Source organism: Saccoglossus kowalevskii, chromosome 5 (assembly GCF_978046115.1).
Source record: "Saccoglossus kowalevskii chromosome 5, keSacKowa6.1, whole genome shotgun sequence".
In the NCBI taxonomy this organism is placed as follows: Eukaryota; Metazoa; Hemichordata; class Enteropneusta; family Harrimaniidae; genus Saccoglossus; species Saccoglossus kowalevskii.
Window position 1 is genome coordinate 20,885,539 of NC_140645.1, and position 19,252 is coordinate 20,904,790.

The 19,252-nt window shown below is 35.6% G+C and overlaps 3 long non-coding RNA genes across 3 annotated transcripts; all 3 read left to right on the forward strand.

The window, feature by feature from the left end:
- Window positions 1-1,515: 1,515 nt before the first annotated feature.
- LOC144358787 (uncharacterized) lies at window positions 1,516-2,963 on the forward strand. Its single transcript, XR_013421896.1, has 3 exons — window positions 1,516-1,577; window positions 2,023-2,154; window positions 2,750-2,963. It is a non-coding gene; the product is annotated as an uncharacterized LOC144358787 (long non-coding RNA).
- A 5,877-nt stretch (window positions 2,964-8,840) lies between these two features.
- Window positions 8,841-9,915, forward strand: LOC144358799 (uncharacterized). Its single transcript, XR_013421897.2, has 3 exons — window positions 8,841-8,898; window positions 8,998-9,127; window positions 9,648-9,915. It is a non-coding gene; the product is annotated as an uncharacterized LOC144358799 (long non-coding RNA).
- A 6,829-nt stretch (window positions 9,916-16,744) lies between these two features.
- Window positions 16,745-18,986, forward strand: LOC144358815 (uncharacterized). The gene is made up of 3 exons (XR_013421898.1): window positions 16,745-16,809; window positions 18,015-18,144; window positions 18,790-18,986. It is a non-coding gene; the product is annotated as an uncharacterized LOC144358815 (long non-coding RNA).
- The last annotated feature ends 266 nt before the right edge of the window (window positions 18,987-19,252 follow it).

Here is a 19,252-nt window from a genome sequence, read left to right on the forward strand (position 1 = left end):
TGGAAGCGGCCATCTTGGCAGGCTCACCGGCAAGTCCCCAGAACACAAAAAGGAAAACAACCAAAAAATACAGCAGATTTATGCTGAATTAGAAAATAAAGGTAGCGACTTGGTGCACAAATTATTCACAAAACCAATAGAACCAACAAAAATAACTACTTAGCTTTCTGAAAGGTGAAAATCGTAGATTTTTCGGGAGCTCAGAACAACGACATGTGTATGCTAATTACATACATACATACATACATACACACAGCCAGCAATTTAGTCACAATGAAATAAAAACATTCCGATATTTGCTGAAATATCGGTCTACAGAACTAGATAAAAAAAGAAGTTGTCTTTAATATCGATGTTAGAGCCATTACAGCAAATCAGACTGACACGCAATTATTTTTCATTGCTGTTTGTCGTGGGAGGGCGCAGTGTAAACGTCATTTGTGTCTTTCCAAAGTTGTTCCTGAAGAGATTTGTCATACAGTATTAGTAATGTATCTTTCTATTCCCTATCAGTCAATCGTGTAATTCCTACCCGATCTACTGTTGTTTGACACTATTGTATGACACTGCACTAGCATTGAAATAAGCTAAATGTTTTAGTACCTTACAAAAGAGAAGACTTCCTTTGAATGAATGCACTGACACCAGGTCAAGGTCATTCACATAAACTTGGAAGTAAATGTGCATTTCTGGTTGGCTAGTTCTGAAACATAAAGTCAAATATATATTTGTTAATCTATTGCAGTTATGAATATTGCATATAGATAGTATATTTCAAGCGATCAAGTTCAATCGTGAAAAGTACAAAGACACATTTGTACAATGTCTTACATAACGCACTGAACCAATGCACATCAACGACTGGTAGAACTACACTTTTCGTAACTGCATCAAATAAATACAAAATGTTTTCGATTGGGTTAAATATTACTAATCGTATATAAGTGTAGTGTATACATAACAATTATCAGTTTAAACAATATACTAATATTCAAAATAAATCATAATTAAAATGTTTAGACGTCAAAAGTCCGTTTGTGACATTTGGGTGAATTCTAGTTTTATATCATGAAAACGTGCAATGACCCTCGAAGAATTACAAATAGAATGCTTCTTGCAACGCGATGCGCGTTTCCATGGTAAGCGATTGCCATGGGCGCAATAATTCATAGATTAAGGTATTTTTGATCACTGACTTTACCTATTGTTTTTCTTCGAACATAAATCTGTTGTCACTGTTCGCTGTAAATGTGTCTGCGGTTAGATGGAATGTAAGCTTCATCTACGGTTAAAGGAGAAAGTCAATTCACGATTTTAATATTATTGAACTGAACAAGAAATTCTAACTCACTGCTAACCATAACTATCCATTATATATATATATATATATATATTCATCCATATTTAGACGAGTAATGCGTTTTAATATCACTTTGCATTTAATTAAAGTTTTGGTCACAGGTGGGTGTGACGTCGACAGTTAAATATGGTAATAACAAAATATATAATAGACTCACTTCACCGAGTGGTCATGTGAAAACTGGCAGATGACACAAAGCAGACAGGTTATTGACAAGGTAAGTGAATACAGTTTGTAATCTTCAGTTTTGAACAAGATACTACTACTGTACAATCTCGGAGACTTGTATTATGACGTCACTCGCCATATATTACAATCTACGTGAAAAAGGTCATATTTTGTTATTTAAATAAATATTTGAAAATATTTTTGTCTCGGTTATATTTGCTCTTATAACACATGTGATAAACGTTAACATAATTCAATACTTAAATATATATTATTTAATACTGCTTAATGTGATGAATAGTTTATGTTGCCTCAAAACCCGTATAAGCTTACGAATGCATGTACATGTGTTTGACATTATTACGTCATATGTGTTCATATAAACACATTTATCATATTTCATTTATCATATTCCCCAAAAAAGCAAAAAGAACACGTGAAATAAATTGGAATAAGGCAGCAGTACTAATTATTTATATTATTTATGTCTGCAGCACAACATAAGTATCAATTTCAAAATGAAGACCTGTGGATTTATATTCATCATTATAACTGCTTTGATTCTGATATCAACTGTATCGACTGTGTCAGGACAGTTACCACCCGGATCAAACACTGCTTCTGGCGTAAGTGATATTGTGTTAGAAGCGAAACTAATTAGCATGTCAACTACTGGCATTTTGTTCATGATTTTTTGTTTGTTTCACTTATCTATGCCGATCATTAACTGTTGGTATGTCGACTCCCTAGTACGCTTGTACAATCAAGCATCCCGGTTAATGTTTGGTTTCAGCCGATTTCGACCCTTTCGATTTTATGTGGCTGCATTAGTGTAGGAGGAGAATTGGGTATTTTTTTCGAGTATACGTTAATTGATTTTTAATCATTCATCAATCATTACTGCTGCAAATTTTGAGAAAAAAATTAAAATGTTTTTCGCTCGGTTAAATTCACAAATTTCCGAATTGGTACAAATTAATACGCATCGAGGCGAGTATTGTTGTCGCTGGTTATTTTCGCACAGTTTCATTTTTTTCAAAAAGGTCGCATAAATGTCCTCAAACAACAATAAGAATCATGCAAATTATATTCTTTTTTACCTACAAGACGAAGAAAAAAGTTGCAAATACTTTATTAAGTACCGATTACTGTCGAGTAGGTCCCAACTCTTGGAGTAAATTTAGCTCGATGTCTCATTCATTCTTTATTTATTCATTTTAGTGCACAGCTGGATGGTTCTATGGTTGTGGAAAAAGAGCAACAGAAAATAAACCTGCAACTACACACGAACAATTCGTTGACGAGTAGCTTCTTAACAAGTCACTAAGTAAACCGACATGATTTGGTTAATATGATTAGCCGAATTTGATCTTTTACATATTGTTATCAATTGAGTAGAATAAAAATTACGATTATCCGTGAATTAAAATGTAAATATATTGTCGTTGTATTGATTGTCATTTACTGAATTGCCTACACAAATGTATCTAAGGTCTAACAATAATACAAATTGTAACACAATAATACAAATTTACATATTTGTATTGTATTTGAGATCGATTAACTCAACAGTTTGTATGAAATCGCAATGTGCGAATTCTGAAAATTGTTATGTCATATAATCTGGACTACGCTATGGACGTTAGTTTTTGATTGATTCCCTGTTATTGATAGTTTTAAAATTGACAAAACATTTTCAAAAGTAATTATTAAACTCTGATTTGTATAATCAGTCGACTTTAGATGGAATCAATGGTGGACTGACATTACAACAGTACACATATAATTGTCACACATGCGTTACTGTTTTATGACGAGCACAGATAAGCATGCAGCAGTGAATGCTTCATTTCTACACTGACACAGAGAGTACATCTATGAATACAATGAACGATTGGTCAAAAGGTGAACCTTTGGATCACATCACACTGTCACAATAACAAATTTATTTAGGTAATACAAAGTTGCAGTGCAAAATGTATTTTGTTTTCATGCCAGAACCAACGACATTTTCATCAACCTGGTATTCGTCTTCGTCGAATAATAATTGTAATGTCATGAATGGTATTGATAAATACAATTGGATGCTTATACAGAATTTTCATTGGTGCACTTGTGTGAATGTATTCTTGTCTCTTCCGCCTTTGTCAAAGAACGTGCCATGACATGTGACTATGTGTTCATATCATAACATTGAAAACGTATTCTTTACAGCGTGTGTGTTGGTGATAACTCTCAAGTATGGCAGTGTTTATGTTTTGAGGTGTATGAATAAACGACTAGCGTTATGGTGTAAGCAATGTTTGAAAGATGTGTTTCTCAATAAGTTGTTGACCACTGAATTATACATTTTCTAATTAATCAAAATAATAATTTCTCAAAATTCTGAAATGTGTGACGTCACGGTGTAATCGGCATGTCGAAGTGCCTATTTACATTCGACTGTTATGTGACATCATAACTAGAACATATCTAAACAGTTGCTTAAAGTCGGAGTGAGCAAAATTAAAAGACGACAAAATCGTAGGGTAACATTTATTTATTATTATAAATCGGGTCGTAGTGCAAATGTAAAACACAAAATACATGCATACCTATCAATACATCGCGTGAAAATCTACATTTCTCAATTCCGTTAACCCTACACGACTTCAATTCTCGGGGAACTATTTGTTGACATTGGCCATTTGGAGAACGTAGAGCAAGCAACACACAAGCATTTCAAATAAATGCATAGTTGCTTTTCCCGTTAACCAGAGATGGCGTGCGTCGCTAACCAACATGACAGCGCACCAGAACCCGATATAAGTCCTTATTCGCCAACACAAGTATTGTAGCTCTCTGACTCTTGACAAGATATCGACAGCCATTTAAGACTGACGTCTATTGTGATTTGACTATCTATTTAAGCAAGTGTTTTTTGATGACCATGGCTCATACATTAGCGGTGGTTACTCATATTGTTGGTGTATAACTACTTTGTATGAAAATACAATAACAATTAGCTAGTATGTGTATTTTATCCATCACACCACACTACATATACTGAGGAGGTCCTGTTTGCAATAGCATATGTTACATTTGAATTTGATAATCGTCTAATACATAATTTGTTTGCTTTCACACAAATGGCGTAATAGTGAAGTAAAACATCGACTGCACTCCATATTATATTTGCGATCATTTGAGATTCAGGACAAAGTGAGTGTTTGTCACGGAGTGGGGGAGGGGAGGGGAGGTCTTGTGTCGTCATCTCACTTTGGTGAGTGGCACGGAAACTGTAAACGCAATTAATGGAAGGGGATGCTGCATATTCCACACACTTGACCGCGTTTCCTAGTATACGGTCTTTTCAGAACAAACCAGCACGTAAGTGCCAGAAAACGATTGACCTGTTGCTTTCATCACAAGAATGCCCAGACAACCTCCACACTTTTCTCGTTCTAAAAATAATACGCGGCCTTAAATCTGATGAGGCTTTCTGTGTCGGCACAGATGGCTCAAGCAATTATTTGGCAGTGAATAACCACGTCACGTTCGAGTCTCTATTAAATTTATTTTGGACTGTACATGTTTTAACAATGCTGCCTCAACAACTAACAAAATCACAGTAGCTAGCTATCAATATATAGTAGTCCGATAAGTACATAATTCAGTAACAATACAGGCAATATCATTCCGTAACTTCAGTGACAAGATTAACAGTATTCTTCAATAATAATCATTCAAAGACTTCAAATCAAGGCACAATCAAGAAATTATGAATTTCACACCAGTAGAAGAGGTGTTTGTATAAGCTATGTATCAGTTAACACGATATCAGCAGTGGGCATGGAATGCCTCGCGCTCTTGCTAGAACAATATTCCTTAAGAATAAAATCTTAATTCTCCCGCATAATTTCACTACACATTTCACAAGTGTGGGAAGAGATGACACATTTCACAAGTGTGGGAAGAGATGACACATTTCACAAGTGTGGGAAGAGATGACACATTTCACAAGTGTGGGAAGAGATGACACATTTCACAAGTGTGGGAAGAGATGACACATTTCACAAGTGTGGGAAGAGATGACACATTTCACAAGTGTGGGAAGAGATGACACATTTCACAAGTGTGGGAAGAGATGACACATTTCACAAGTGTGGGAAGAGATGACACATTTCACAAGTGTGGGAAGAGATGACACATTTCACAAGTGTGGGAAGAGATGACACATTTCACAAGTGTGGGAAGAGATGACACATTTCACAAGTGTGGGAAGAGATGACACATTTCACAAGTGTGGGAAGAGATGACACATTTCACAAGTGTGGGAAGAGATGACACATTTCACAAGTGTGGGAAGAGATGACACATTTCACAAGTGTGGGAAGAGATGACACATTTCACAAGTGTGGGAAGAGATGACACATTTCACAAGTGTGGGAAGAGATGACACATTTCACAAGTGTGGGAAGAGATGACACATTTCACAAGTGTGGGAAGAGATGACACATTTCACAAGTGTGGGAAGAGATGACACATTTCACAAGTGTGGGAAGAGATGACACATTTCACAAGTGTGGGAAGAGATGACACATTTCCCAAGTGTGGGAAGAGATGACACATTTCACAAGTGTGGGAAGAGATGACACATTTCCCAAGTGTGGGAAGAGATGACACATTTCACAAGTGTGGGAAGAGATGACACATTTCACAAGTGTGGGAAGAGATGACACATTTCACAAGTGTGGGAAGAGATGACACATTTCACAAGTGTGGGAAGAGATGACACATTTCACAAGTGTGGGAAGAGATGACACATTTCACAAGTGTGGGAAGAGATGACACATTTCCCAAGTGTGGGAAGAGATGACACATTTCACAAGTGTGGGAAGAGATGACACATTTCCCAAGTGTGGGAAGAGATGACACATTTCACAAGTGTGGGAAGAGATGACACATTTCACAAGTGTGGGAAGAGATGACACATTTCACAAGTGTGGGAAGAGATGACACATTTCACAAGTGTGGGAAGAGATGACACATTTCACAAGTGTGGGAAGAGATGACACATTTCACAAGTGTGGGAAGAGATGACACATTTCACAAGTGTGGGAAGAGATGACACATTTCCCACATAGGTATTTGCATATACATAAATTAAAATGTGGGCTTCGAATTTAGAAATAGAATAACGCTCTCAGGCTGTTGTTTTGCCCAATGTGGTTTAATTTGCAAAAACACCTAATGTTTGCAGTTTGCACACACATCGCCAGTAAACGGCTGATTGTAGTATTCACGACATTCATCATAATGTTCATTATGAGTCAGCGGTTGGGATAACGATTACTAGCTCTCATTCAGTCATTAAAATGACGACTTTAAAAATGAAGTATATGTTTTCTTTAATCATGCATGAATAAGCCTTACCACTATACAGGAGTGAAGCTACATATGTCAAAGATTTATGTCCAAATTACGCCCATACGAATCGTCACAATGTGCCATGACAGTTTCTGTCCTGTCGTGCTTAGTATTATGGTGAAACTCGTATCCACAGCACTATTCTCCCTGTTCTTTCAACTAGTTGAAACACTTAATTTATTTCCAAATCGTACAAATTTAACAAATTATTTGTTTTATTTCACTCACATAGAGTACAATATTTCACAGATTGTGTAAAAGTGTCATTTAAAGATATTTCTGACAAATAACGTGGAGGCAGCTGATCTCGGAACTTTGACAAGTTACCAGCTGCTTTTTCAATCTACTACTGACATATTTTAAATACTATAATATGTGCCTCTCCAGCGACAAAGAGTCGAGTCAACACGCTGTCGTTTGGAATCTGTATTGAATATTGCAGAGTGCGTGTTGTAATATGTCGTATGCCTTATGCTTTCATGTAGAAATCGCACAATGTACACGTATATTGAGAATTTTTTTGTATATTGAGAAATTTCTCTGATTAAATATGTTTAGGTGTTTTTTTACTCGAAAATATCATTTAGGGGAAATCACGAAATTATAATTAATTCAAAAATGCCCTCATGAATTGTACGGCAGTCAAGAAGCTGTCCAATTCAAACTAGAATGCAGCAATTTGTGTAAAAACACAGCCTTGTTTTTGAAAGCTGAATATATATTCTATAAACATAAATCATCACCTGGACTGTAATGGGAGATTCAACAGTTGTTTATCTATTTAGTTTTAGAACAAATCCAATGTTAAAATATTTTTTTTAAATAATTAAAGAGGACAAAAAGTACACCACCATTAACAATATGAATATATTCACTTAATGTAGTATAATATATAATATCTTCACCATTTGAATACCATTCATTAAAATATAATCATCACTGTCTCTCAAAATAGGCTGGTAAAACAACATTTTTGTCAAAGTCAATATCCGTAAATTGATATTACAAAGTTATTACTGATTATTACTCATATTACTGATAGAAAGTGTCGCAATTATCAAATCAATTTGCTAACGGGATTAATGGCACAATTGTTAATTTCATTGTCCAGCCGTGTCTAACTGATAACAGAATGATGATCCAATTTTAATGAAAATGTGAACCAGGTCAGATTTATAAAAACGATATTTTAAGTATAAACAAAATAATAATATAAATGCTGTCTAATCAACACGTGACTATCGAGAGTTATTAAGTCATAAATATTATGGTTATCGGTTATCGCGGATCGATTTCGTATATTCAAACATACATAATATGAAATACAATTGTTTCGAGCTACTGCTGTTTCATTTGTTTAAATTAATTTAAATTAAATGTTTCCATTTACGCAAACATTCACAGTGTGGATTAACGATTTTGTGATTGAGACACAACAAGACGTGCTTGAGTTCCAATATCCGTCTGCTACTTTCGAACCGGCACGCATAAACTTGCCAGGTAGTTGTAGATATGCCATCCATGTTTTACATAGGCAAAGTCTACATCATGATGGAAAAAAAATGTATAATGTCTGGATAATTATTAAATTAATTATTAAAATAAAGATGAGTAGCTGATGAAATTGTTGTCGCCTAGACAACTATTAACTTCTCGCCCGAGCACGCATTGACATACATTGACTTAATCTACTAAAATTACACCGATACATTCATCACCTAGCAACAAGTGTTTACCTAATATGTTTAACAAAGACCAGATTTTATGATCTAAAACACAATTTGATATTGTTTTTAAATTTATTAGTTTTAATATATTCCAGGTGCCACTGCGCCCACAGCTGGTATGTCGACTTACGTTTTAAAATTAATTTAAAAAAAAAATGTCGATACGTTTTGTATATATAACTCTTCGCCTTTTCTTTCGTGATTAATACGACAAGAACGAACTGCTTCAAAAACGTTAGTTATGCTCTTATTTGTGTATACTTGAAACAATTCCACTTCATTTGCAATATACAATGTATACTTGTTTCGACATTTTTTTGTTTATATTTACAGCAATCTTTTACTCAGTCACAAAATGAATACCGCAGGCGTGTTTATCTGTATTGCAACAACACTTGTGCTGCTGTCAGTAACATCTACAGGAACAGGACAAATACCATACGGAGCCAATAAAGCAGCTGGGGTAAGTAAACGTGCAAACTAATTTCTTATATTAGGTATAATATACAATCGTCATATATTAAAGCAGAGTTGCTGTTTACAAATAGAAACAGTTCTCAACAGATAAAACTACGTTGTTATATACAATTTGTATATCATGATAAATGATTCATTCCTTATCGGTAAACAGTCCAAAGAGCGCCGATCACGACGTTGTATTTTTTAAATAAATAAATAAGCAAAGTGGTACCAACAACACCGTTTTTGAACATCCCATGACAAAAAAATGAAGTTTTGATATTCGATATGAGTGTTTAAATAATAATGTATTATATGTGTAATTTCAGTGTAGTCTAAGATTTCTAATGTATACATATACTACTATGCTGCATATTTAGTTCGACTACAGTGATTGTGTTAATACATTAACCCGAATATCTGAATTGAGTAATAGTAAAGGGTAACGTTATTGCTGTTTTACATTAGCCATTGTGCAATAGTCGGAAATTCCATGGTAATAGTTATTGTATGATTTTCTTCAGTGCTACTCCGGCTTTGGAATTGGGTGTGGAAAAAGAGATTCTACTGGTGAACAGACGACGGACCAAATGTATACAGACGAGGAGCCTGGCATAGCCGAATGAGAAGGCAGATCCTTGTATAGAATGATATACAATTTTGCAAACACTGACTAACTTGCAACCATGCACAACAATGTATCTCGAGATTATTTAATATCAGTAACTGATTATGTCAATTCAAATGTATGTTAATGGTATATAAATACAATTATTCCAATACATAAAATAATTGTGTTGAATTGTAGGCAGTCATGTTTGTACAAACTTCTTTCTAACACAAAGCAAATAACACTTGTTTTGACTCACCTACTGTCATCTTCATATGTGAAGATTACTGAACGGCTTTTGATAGATTGGTTGATCGATTGATTAATTAGTGGACACCTAAATTCTAAAATTGCCAACACACGCAATACACCATATTATCTATGTTGTACAACAACTAAATGTTCAATCTAATCATGTTATTCCTCATTGTTATTCACATGCATTCTCGAACAAATAGCCAGTCACAAGCCCTGTATCAATCCACATGAGTTGAACGAAAACATTCAATATAGTATTAGGCATTGCAGTATTCAAAATTATAGTTTTAAAAAACAAATATTTTTGTTGGTGCGGGGAACACTGATTTTGCTTTCTATTGGTACCACTATTACGCAATTGATAAGATGAGTAGAAATATAGCGACCCACAAAGTGACATATGTTATATTTAAGCAATATATGCGAGTGCATGTGCGAGTGCATATATGGAGTGAACTGTCCAATATCAAATGGTATGCCCGCATTCGGCGGGGGTTATTGCTATTATATTGTATTATATCGCCTCGTTTTGTGACAGGACACGTACATGATATGCCTTGTATCAAATTATGTCGAATCAGCGACTGTGCACACCGTTGCTCTAATAAAGTGCTCTTTCCGCCGGCATCGAATTTTGTCTTAAACAAATTCTTGGTCATCATTGGCATTCTTCCCGGCCACGTCTCCCAAAATGAAAAGTTAAATCAAACCCAACTTTTCTAATTAAACTGACTGGAATACTTGTCGATAGCAAATCGTCCATGTAGATTGCTATTTTGTGTTCAACTTTATCAAGTCCCACTGTTTTAAGTTTTTTTAATTAAACCTTTGAAGGTGTTGTTGGCAGTGTTGAATTTGCGGTCTTGTGTAATATTCATGTTGCCATTATATGGTGGTGAGTTGATGTGGCGATTGATCGCCGCTCGCACTGCTGTAATGATTTATTTCTATGTGTCTAAGATTGGTCACTGATAGGACTTAATAATTGTTTCTAGTGGGTACCTGATTTTTATCATTCAACACCTTTCCATAACCTGTCACCATTTATACGAGGTCCTGGTCGGAACTTCAGTCAGCGAATGGAACTAATTACGATATAAACGTCTTCAACGGACTGTACAATCTGACAGTTTGGTATGTGTAGTTTATAGCAGACGATTAATCAATAGATATGACGTGTTAAATACTTCGTGTGATTGGCTAAATGCAAGTTGAATGTTTGGCGGCTACGCCTTTTTTAAACTCCCCTGTAATTGGCCAAGGTTTGAGAAGTAAATAAAGCTGGTCTTGGTCGGTCTTGGGGAGCTCACCACGAGGCACGCAGTCTTGAGGCAGGCAGTCTTGAGAGGCGAGGCGCCGAGCTTTGGCGGCTCTCCACAGGGCGACTGAGACGAGAAGCTGACACGTATTCTAGATCTGTGTGTGTCTTTGTTCAGTAAAAAGATTGTGACCGTTACGATCCCTGGTTCCTGGCGTGAGGTTTACAGAAATTCCAGGCACTGATTTGACGCTGAAGTAGTGCTAGATATAGACAACATTCTACAATAGATTACACACTTTGTTTTCATATTTACAGAAGTTGCAACTAGAAATATAAACATCGACTGCCAATCAGAGGAATGATTGACAGATATTGCCCATAATGTTTTCGATTTTTGCTACAAAGACCGATGCACCCAGACTTTGCGGCGCGTCTGTCTTTCATTCACTTTTGCACAGCACAAAATGCTTTATTCACCCAGACTATTCCCAGTGGGTGAATGTTGGTGTGTTTTAGGTTGTATGTCAAGATCATTCATCCACTTTAGTAGTAATACTATCAGTCATCGTGTTGATTGCGTGTCTACAAATCGGAAATTGTCCAAGTTGTTTAAACACCACAATGGAGAAGCAAGGAGTCGAAAAACCAGTTGAAGATTGGAAATCGAAGTGATGTTTCAACGCAGACAGCTTATAATATCGTCAAACGGTTTGTTACCATGGCTGTGAGTATCCTGCCAGGAAAGCGTAAGAGCGACCAATCCTAGACTAAGAAACTGACAACGTTATAGACTATGTCGGATATTATAAAACGTCGATACCGAGAATTTACGAACAGTAAATTCGACAAAACTACCCGAAGACGGTGTATGTATGGCGGCAACCCTCCCGGACGTGTGATCGTGTGTTGCTCGTGATAAGCTGTTTGCAGATACGGTGAAGTTACCATGCTCTAAAAAGTAAAAACGTTTTTCAAGGGGAAAAGTGTTTTGAAGCATGGCTAAATATATAATTTTTTAAAGCCCATGTTCCTGGCTTTTTGAAAAAAATGGTCTGCGATATGTACCACGATTGATTACTAAGTAAACATATAGGTGTTATTTTGAATAAAAATGAGTTTTGTGTAAAAACAGCAGGGGTTCTGTAAAAAAAGAAAGCTGAAAAAACACTGCAGCCTCAGCATTATTTGGTGTCAACCATTTGATTCTCATAGTCGAGAACTAATAATCGAATAACACGTCATCCATTCTCCTTGTGTATTTAATTTCATTATTGATATACTGGACGAAGTCTTCATAGGACATTTGTTGCAGGCAGCTTTCAGTTTAATATATCACAGTTTAGTGGCTATATAGATCGGCGTGATACGGATATTTCCATAGTAAGAATAATGCACTTTGATCATCATTTTTGCCATGATCAGCCGGTCAGCTGGTTCTGTAAAATAACTCTAACTAACGTTCTGTACAGTGCCACCACTTTATGCGCTCACTGAAATAACATGTGACTCAAATTGAAGTAGGAAACTAAGTTGAGAGCCTCGATTGTTTATTGGAGGAGAAATTCAAAACTAATGTACCGCTACTTTTATTGCAGACATGCCGTCTGAATTATTTGTAACAACTTCTGTAAATGTGAAAACAAAGTGTGTAACCTATTGTAGTAAGTTATCAACATGTAGCACTACTTTGGCGTCAAATCAGTGCCTGGAATTGCTGTAATAACACGATAATTAACCGCATCATACTGCACTGAGACTCGACCTCCCGTACTTCTCTCCTGCCTGACTCCGCATCCCAGCATAACACTGTTGTAAAACATTGTTGAGATCTTCAACACTCAGATACTCGAATTCAGGGTTCTACGCAGTTGATCCTAGAAAGTCTGTTTAAAAAAATGGGAAACAGCATTTCAGTAAAATTAAAAACCGTATTGTAAACAGTATCGTCTTACCGGCGAAATGAAAACAAAACAAGACATTCACCTTTCATAATTCTTTTATAATTCTTATTCTTATTTTCTGTATTTTGTTTTTCGTTCTTCAATCCCTTAATCTCATCTAGTCGGTCATCATTTAAACTTACAAACCGTGTTTTCTTTGTTGAAGGTTCGAAATCTATTTCAAGTCACAACAGGGAGGACATGTTTTACAAGTAAACGCAGCGTTATGGCGTTCGTTTTGGTTTGTGTGGCGAATGACGATCACCCAACGATCGACACTCAGAACTTGGAACCCGCCATTAACAAAAAGCAATATTATGGTATATTTTTAAGATGTTTTAATTCGGTAATTTTTCCATTTTTTTTCCAAAATGCAATCACTATTTTTTTATAAAAATCAAATATTACCGGTTTTATGTATTACCGCATTAAACATGTAGTCAATTCATGTTCCAGGGTCACTTTGTTTAGCGTGACTGAGCAGTATTAGCCAATATACCATTAGGTGCGTATGCACATTTTGTGTTTGAACCAATCAAATCGATGGATTAACACCACAAATATACTGGTATAATATAATTATTTTTATTTTATGAACGTCCCTTAAAATGAGTTAATTGTACGTGTGTAAAAGCTGAATAGAAAATGGCCTTTAGTATCACTCACAGCTTATTTCACCGTATTTATATATAATTACTTCTACTCTATGGAAATGCAATTGTGAACCACTTTCTTACATCACCAAAATGATGTTATTCCGGACTTACAATATTCTAAATATAGTGACACGTTGTTACTTTGTTACATACACCCATACCTTGTCTTGAACAACATGCACATCGTCAAAAGTGAGCAGACGGGATTCTATACTATCAGAGCATACATACTGTTGATTTTTTTTGTCAAAGTAGACAATACAGGTGTTTTGATCTGAGGGCGAGCTGATCCGACGATCGAGACAGATCTTTTTTGTTTGGCATTATCTGAATAAAATCACTAAGTTGAACATTATCGATAAAACCATGCAAGTATATACAATGTGGACATATTAAAATCTCCTACTTTGTATGAGATAATAAAAAATTATGTTATCAAACCAAGCATGAAAAGAATGATGCCTCCGTCTTGGTGATAGTATTGTAATAATTAATGAATACATTGACAATCTATACGAATTTAAACAATGATACAGTGTACATTGATGATGATCTACTTATAATGTATCATATCAATCAACCGTCTTAATTTTGTCTATCATGTGCACTGGCCAGTTAGCATTACTTGTTCGGAAATTAAAATAAATCAATGTTATTGAGAGCTACAGGCCCTCGGTGGCAGCAACGTAGCAATAGTGAACCATTCCATATTTTATCTTATTTAATTCTTTTCTTATATATTGTATGAACGCACTTCCATTACCATGACATGTTTGTACAAACGAATCGGATCAGTGATGTAACGTGTTTTTTGAATGATATTGCAGTACTATCTACATAAAACAATGATGAGCTCACACAAAAAAAAATAATAAATAAATCATAAACTGTAATGTCCATGGAACAATGTTGAACTATCTGATCACTGCTGAAATCCACGTAACATATACTTAATAAATAATGCATGCTAAACAGACACTAATATAGGTCAGATCAATGTTATTTTCAAAATTCTTAATGCCATTATCGAAACATAATTGCTAGATTGATGTGGCTGATAAATGACAGTATTCATCGCCGGAAATGGGTGGACAAGATGGCCGACTTTCGCTCGTGGGCAGTGTTCTCTTGTCAATAAACATCACAGAATGTGCCATAGAGATATATTGAAAAAAATATTGAGTTTATATTTTAAATTATTTCACTTTTGTGTGCTTTGTATAGACAGGTGACGCTCCAAGCTTTCGATATGTTGTTATAGATATTTCATTAAAACGCTACCATTAAATGCCCAACTTGCCGGGAAACTTGGTGTTAAATCTTCCACTGGCTCAGTGTGATACCAATGGACAATGTGCGATTTTTCAAGTTTGTTCCCTTCGTTCTTGATAATTTCTGATACAATGAACACAGTGATGCAGCTCAAATATGTCCGTTATTCCATGTGAAACCACCCCTCTTCTCGAACGTGAACCACTAACGCTATACTGCTATTGGTGCTAAAGGTGCACAAAATCAACATATTGTATGACCGTTTTTCCTCTTTATAAAGAAGGGTTTTCATCACGACGTCTGTCCGTGAGTTGTGTATTGTTCCACGACAGTCTCGACTTTTGTCTTGTAACGCGTCAGACGTAATTTGCATACCAATCGCCGTTGACGACAACAATGATATTCACAAGATTTGTCTGTCCACAGAGTTTTGTATTACATATATAACAGGTGGCTGTCTTCAATGCCAATATAAGAGTGTACCTAATGGAATCTCGTCCTCTGTCAACCAAAACCATTTATTACATGGCTTCATATAATCAACTAACAAATTAAACAAACGAAAGATTATCTCACTTACCATTGTTTTCAACATCATCCATTGTTTTGAATAATTTTGCATACAATTATAGTCACTGCAATGGGATAGACTGGAAATCCCTACTTGACCTGATTTTATTGTCCATTTCTGGCAATGATACATCTGTAATCGTAACGTCATAAGTTACAGCGTGGCGTAATTTTGCGGTATTTTGTGGGGTATTTTCATCCTCCCATATACGGAAATGCGAATTCAAAATATGGAATGATTACACGCGAGTCCTCTAATAATAAAAACAAACATGGCTGCGATCAGGGTTTGACCGGGCTAGACACAAAGAAGTTCGCCGATACTGTTCTAAACTTTTTGGATTTCGGCATTGCTATGATGTATCCTTAGAAGGAAAATACTAAGGTTATTACGAGGATACCTCAAAGTATGCATTCAGACAGTGCGCCATCGTCTCGACCGATGCTGCGCGTCGGACGATACTGCCGCTGTACAGTCTGTGTGCATACTTTGAGGTATCATCGTAATAACCTCATAGTATAAACTAACTGTCATTCTAACTATTATATAAAAGTGTAGAAATAACAACACACCAACTCTGTAGACAAACGTATAACCAACAGTGGGAATTCAGAATCTAAACAAACTATTGCCAAACATCCATAATAAAGAAAAGGCACGTAAACTACAATACATGGTCAAATCAGTCGTAGTAATATATATGCCATCTTTGACACCACTAGCACGTTGTTTAAACCTTTATTAAATTAATCGTGATTATATGAAAGTGGCTCATGAGATTGTTGTTCCTAAGGTAACCATTTACTGTTTACTCAAGCATGTGGGATAATTCGTGAAGGCAACAATGTAATCGTATCACTATTATTTAATTATTTCCTCGATGTGAATATCAATAACAAGGTCCACGTTTTATGAGCTAAGGCACAATTTCATATCGTCCTAGTATTAAATTTATTATACTTGAGGCGTTTCTGCGGTCACAGCTGGTACATTTTCTCATATGTAATTTTAATTTAACGAGACGTTCAGTGTATATATATATCTAACCGATTTTGTTTTTTTTTTGAGTTGTACAGCAATCACGGCAGTTTTCTAAAACGATCATTTGAGTTATTCAGGTAGGTAGCATTTTCTGTTCTGTAAGATGTCGGTTAAGGTGGACAAACAATTTATTTGTTTTTTGTTTATATGATATAGCAAATCAACTGATAATGGCGATGTTGATAACGATTATAATAATATTAATCGTAATGATGAATTATGATAATGGTATATTGGTTTAGTAATACAATGATAAAAGACAAACAATCACGCGATTGCCCTAACTGAAACGACATTGCGAATATGCCATAGTTATGTATGGACGAAGTGAACGTAACATACACAATCCGTTGGTTTTAGCAGGGGTGTAGTAGACATCCATTTAACATTCGACTAGATGGTCACTCTGCGAAGTCAACTTTAATGAGGTAGCGCCACAGTGGAGTTTTATTAAAATTAAATTAAGCTTTTCATTGCTCTCGGTACATCTTTGATAAACCTCCTTTGAAGTTATCTTAAACACCATGGATTGCAAACGGGCGCTTCCGGGTGCCGTCAACATAGTTCATTGAGGCAACAATAACTGAACTTAACCTGTGCTTCGGGGTGCACGAATTGGTGCCCAGCCAGACAGGCACTGGCGTACTGGTTTTGATCATTGAGAATCCTTCAAACTCAAGGAATATATAGCTATACCAAGTAATGTAACTGTTGTCGAATGTTTTTGAAAACATATGCAGTTACTACAGTGAAAGGGATAGTATTACCCAAGATCCACAGCATTCATTGAACAGTGGGGTGGAGTATATACCCTTTTTGCTGCCAAATCTCACTTAGTGTTGTTGCAAAATTGCAGCAAACAACTTGTGACACAGTTGGTCATTTTTCGCAAATATATCATATAATGCAATTAGGTACAATCAATTAATTGATACTGGTTGTATTTTAGTCTAGGTGATTGTGCGTAACCTTCGCGAGGTCGAGGAAATTATAATCATTATTGCAGCTGTGGACTTTTCCACTTATTGTATTTTTAATACTACATTTTCTAAGTGTAATTTACATGTTACCAGGCACACGTCACCTGACATTTAACATAACTAAAATTTGACTGCACTTCCATAAACTCGGAAGTTTGAATGTAATATGTGTGCCCGATTCTCGCCAGGCGTTACCGTCACCGCTCTGAGGACTAACTAAATCGTAGCTCATGCAAATGAACAAATCAAATTGATACAACCTTGTATATATTTGTACCAACTTTCACTGTTTACGTTTACAGGAATTGTAGACTTAATTTCGAAATGAAGACTACATGCGTGTTTATCTTTATTGCAACAGCACTGTTGCTGCTCTCAGCAGCATCTACGGTAACAGGACAAATACCATACGGAGCCAATACAGCAGCTGGGGTAAGTAAACGTTTTGAAAGTATTTAACAGAAGATATTTACAATACTTTTGAATCATATCAGGTGCGTGAAAATGGCCTGCAGTCAAGTATTTTTGTAATTAAAATCATAAAAGCAAAATTAATTAAGTACAAAGTTGCAATGAGATCGGCCAAGATATGAAACAGTTAATGATATATTGTTTTTTTAAAAAAATAGACATAAACAATCGACATCGTGACGAATGCTGAACAAACGGGCAGACAAAAAGAACCCAATGCATAGGTTCCTGAATCATTGCTGACTGAAAAAAAAAAAAAAAATAAACTTTTACATGTTTTATATTATCACAAGGGATGTGAACTTCATGTATTCCCTTGTATTAATTATTTATTTTCCCAGGTACCATCTCTGCAATATGTATATATGTTCAAGTTCCCCCTCAAAATCATCCGTCTCTCTATAATACACCCTGGCAACACATCTCAAGCAGGGAACGTCAACACCATGATATTATAAAAAGAATATATAATCGAAAATAAGAACAAGTGCACATACGTTTTGACACGCGTGCAGATACAGCTTTTATCGAACGTAATGATTTTTGGTGTTATATGTATGACGATAATATTTATTGTAACTTTATTTATTGTAACTTTATTTACAGTGCTTCTCTGGTTCTAAATTTGGATGCGGAAAACGAGATTCTACTGGTGAACAGTCAGAGCATGTGGATACAGATAAGAAGCGTGGTATAATGGAATAAGAAGTCTTGTATAACATTTGTTTACAACAGACTCTTTACGACTATATTTCAAATACGGCAATGTACTTTAAGAGTATATAATAAAAATATAATCTACATATGTCGTTCAAGTATCATATTAATAGTAGTCACGAACTACGGTTAAAAGGCATTACTTAACATAGCAATTTTGGGTGCAATTGTACACAGTTTGTACAGAATGCCAGTGTAGTTTATATTCAATGTGGATGGATGTGTGGATGGACGAACAGATGACTGTCTGACTGACTCATTGTTCGTTTATTGTTCCTGTGATCAATGGAAAACTGAATATATCTTATTTCTCCATTCGTGCCCTCAATGGACGAAGTGTAACACAAACTCA